Source organism: Chrysochloris asiatica, unplaced genomic scaffold (genome assembly GCF_000296735.1).
Source record: "Chrysochloris asiatica unplaced genomic scaffold, ChrAsi1.0 scaffold00244, whole genome shotgun sequence".
NCBI classification, from domain to species: Eukaryota; Metazoa; Chordata; class Mammalia; order Afrosoricida; family Chrysochloridae; genus Chrysochloris; species Chrysochloris asiatica.
Window position 1 is genome coordinate 1,967,060 of NW_006408762.1, and position 4,378 is coordinate 1,971,437.

A 4,378-nucleotide genomic window follows, 5' to 3' on the forward strand; every position below is an offset into this window, starting at 1 on the left:
GCTGGACGCTTCACTCTCCACTCTAGTCCTCTGTGGCTATGTCACTGACTCTGGGCCCAAGAGTCCCCAGGTCTTGCCACATTGCTGGCCAACCAGGTCTTCACCCGGGTTCACAGAAGTCTATTGAACGTTGTAAGGCTTAGCTCACCACTTCATTGCTGTTTTTCCCTCACTTCCTCTTATTGGTGTTGAGTGTGGTCACCAATCACAGCGTGTATTCCCATTGAGTCTTAGTCTTGGAAGGGGGTTTTCTCTGATGGGACCTGACCACTTGCCTTGATGTTGTGGTAGTGTTTTGTGGTTTTCTACATATATGTCCTTTGTTTCTCTGGTTACATTTATTCCTAGATATTTTATCCTTTGGCTGGCTATTGTAAATGGTATTGCTTTCCTAATGTCCTTTTTAGTGCTGTCATTTTTGGTATAGAGGAATCCAACTGATTTTTGTATGTTGATCTTTTTTCCTGCCACTTTGCTGAATCTTCCAATGAGGTCTAGTAGTTTTTTACTGAGTCTTTGGGGTTTTCTACATATAGGATCATAACGTCTGCAAATAGAGAGAGGTTTACTTCCTCTTTGCCAATTTGGATGCCTTTAATTTCCCTATCTTGCCGTATAGCTCTGGCTAAGACTTCCAGCACAATATTGAATAGGAGTGTTGACAAAGGGCATCCTTGTCTGGTTCCTGTTCATAGAGGGAAAGATTTCAGTTTCTCTCCATGGAGAGTAATATAGGCTGTTGGTTTTGTATATCTGCTCTTAATTATGTTGAGGAATTTCCCTTCAATTCCTATTTTGTTGAGAGTTTTTATCAGGAATGTATGTTGGATTTTATCAAATGCCTTCTCCGCCACAATCAATATGACCATGTGGTTCTTTTCTTTCTTCTTATTTATATGGTTGATTATGTTGATGGTTTTTCTAATGTTGCACCATCCTTGCATCCCTAATAGAAATTCCACTTGATCATGATGTATTATCTTTTTGATGTGCTGCTGGATTCTGTTGAGAATCTTTGCATCTATGTTCATGAGGGATATTGGTATATAATTTTCTTTCTTAGTGATGTCCTTTCCTGGTTTTGGTATGAGGGTTATGATTGCTTCATAAAATATATTAGGAAGTTTTCCATCCTCCTCTATCTTCTGGAATAATTTCAGTAGAAATTGGTGACAGCTCTTCCCTGAATGTTTGGTAGTAGTCACCAGTGAAACCATCTGTGCCTGGAATTTTTTGGTGGAGAGTTTTTTGATGATCTGATCAATTTCTTCTTTTGTTATGCATCTGTTCAGGTTTCCTACTTCACTGTGTGTAAGTTTATGTACATCATGTTTATCCAAAAATGTATCCATCTCTTCTCAGTTTTCAAATTTTTTGGAGTACAACTCTTCATAGTATTAGGTTATTATCCTTTTGATTCCCTTTGGTTACATTGTGACATTGCCCATGTGTGTTATTTGTGTCTTCTCCCTCTTTAATTTTGTTAGGTTTGTCAATGGTCTGTCATTTTTGTTATCTTTTCAAACAACCAGCTTTTTGTCCTGTTGATTCCTTCTAGAGTTTTCTGTTTTCTATCTCATTTATTTCTGCTCTCATCTTTATTATTTCTTTTCTTTTGGTGGCTGTGGATTCCCTCTGTTGGTCTGTTTCTAATTGTTATAGATGCTGTGTTAATGTGTTAATTTTGGTTCTTTCTTCTTTTTGGATGTGTGCATTTATTGCAATAAATTGTCCTCTCAGCACCGCTTTTTCCGTGTCCCAAAGATTTTGGTATGTTGTGTTTTCATTCTCATTTATTTCTAGAAACTTTGTGAATTCACGTTTAATTTCTTCTACTACCCAGTCGCTTTTCAGCAGGGTCTTATTCAGTTTCCATGTATTTGACTTGATTTCCTTGGTCTTCCTGTTGTTGGTTTCTAATTTGATAGCATTGTGGTCTGAGAAGATGCTTTGAAGTATTTTGATATTGTAAATTTATGGAGATTTGTTTTGTGGCCTAAAACATGATCTATTTTGGACAATGTTCCTTGTGCACTGGAAAAGAATGTGTATTGTGCTGTTGTTGGTTTGAATACTCTGTACACATCTATGATTTCCAGTTGGCTTATTGTATTGTTTAGTTCTTCTGTGTCTTTGTCAAGTTTCTTTCTGGTTGTTCAATCCATTTTTGGAAGCGGTGTACTAAAATCACCCACTATTATTATATATTCACCTATTTCTTTCTTCAAATCTATTAGAGTTTGCTTTATATATTTTGGAGCTCTTTCATTGGGAGCATAGATATTTATTATGGTCATGTTATCTTGTTCAATTGTCACTTTAATCATGAGATAATTTCCCTCTTTATCTATTATGCTTGTTTTAGCATTAAATTTCATTTTATCAGAGATTAGTACTGCCACTCCTGTTCATTTTTTAATTGCAATTAGCTTGGTATATTTTTTTTCCATCCTTTGATTTTAATCTGTTTTTGTCTCTGTGTTTGAGATGTGTCTCTTGCAGACAGCATATTCTGCCACTCTCAGCCTCTTAACAGGTGCATTTAATCAGTGCATTTATATTCAGTGTAATTATTGATATTGTTGTTGAGTTGTGAAGTGCTGTTGAGTCGGTTCCAAATCATGGTGTCCCTGTGTATGGTTTTCGAGGAGCAGTTGGTGCACGTGAACCACCTACCTTGCAATTCAAACAGCTTTGGAATCTGGCACATTAACCCACAATTATCGATGGGTACAGATTAATTGTTGCCATTATGTTTTTTGTGGTGTAACTGCTTTCTTTGTTCTGTGTATCTTCCTTTGCTGAGTTCATGTTTTTTTGTGTTGTTTCTTGCGTGTGTCCTTATAGTTTTAATATTTCCATGTTCTTCTTGGATTTTCCTTTTCTTGGTATGTTGTGAAATGTTAATTTCTTTGATGTTACCTTATAGTCCATTAACTTTTGTCTCCATCTAATGCAGTCTATTTTATCCTGTAATCTACCTGATCTTCTCACCATCTGGATCTCTATTCCTGTGTGTTTACCTTCTTTGACATTGTAATTGCTTGGATCATAGACTGACCTCCCAGATTCTCTGAGTTTGTTCTTACAATTTTGTTCTGTGCTCTACCCTTCCTTCTGTCGATTTAATTCTGGGAGGTGCTGCCACACAAGTCGATGGCTGGCTGTTGTCTCATCTTGTTGGTTCTCAGTCCACAGAGCTCCTGTTAAGGTGTTTTGTAGCACAAAGTTGTCTTTGGCAAAATCCCTTAGCTTCTGTTTATCATGGAATATTTTGATTACACTGTCGTATTTTATTGATAGCTTTGCTGGATTAAGGATTCTTGGTTGGCATTTTTTTTCTTTCAGGGTTTTATATATGTCTCCCCATTCCCTTCTTGCTTGCATGGTTTCTGCTTAGAGATCAGAGCTCAATTTGACTTGCTTGCCTTTGTGTGTAACACTTCTGTTTTCCCTCATTGCTGTCAGGAGTGTTTCCTTATCTTTGATTTTGGAGAGCTTGGTTATGATATTTCTTGGTGATTTTCTTTTGGGGTCTATACTTCCTGTGGTTCGTTGAGCTTTATGAATGTTTATGTTTTCACTTTTCAAGATGTTAAAGAAAATGTCTTCCAGTAGTTCTTCAACTATTTCCTCTGTAGACTTGTGTGATTCTTCCTGTTCTGGAATACTGATCTGATAATTCTTATATTATTCCTCTTTATGTTGTCAAACATGAATCTTAGACATTCTTAACATTTTTTAAAATCTTTTTTTCTGTTTGCTCTGCTTTCTTAGTGGTATTAGAAATTTGTCTTCCAGCTCACTGGTTTTGCCTTCCATCTCTTATATTCTACTCCTTTGTCCTTTCAGAGTATTGTCTATTTCTGGTATTCCATTATTGATCATTTGGACCTCTTTCTGTAGGTTTTGAATTGTTTCCAATGCTGTATCTATCTTATTTGATTGTTTCTGTAACACTTTCCTGACTTCTTCCATATTTTTCTCAACCCCATTGTAAAGTGTTTTGAAACATTTTATCATCATTTTTCTGAATTCCTTCTCAGGCACTTCCAAGGCCTGCCCTCCTTCCAGAATGGAGTCCACGTCTACCTCTCAGTCTTTTGTCTCAGACATTTTATCTTGTTTCTGGACATGTGCTGATATGGTCATCTGGTTTTGCTTCTTGGACATGTTTAGTGTTTATCTGTGGCCTTAGTACTTAATTGAGTACGTGTTTTGGTATTTTTTATGCTTTCTGATTGCTTTCAGGTAGATATGATCAGGATGTGGACTTCTCTTTTCACTCTTCTTATCGCTTAACTCAGAGTAATTTTAACAGGTGCTGTTTGCCTCCCTGGTATATGTCAGTTGTTATTGGTTCTTGCCTGGATTTTGA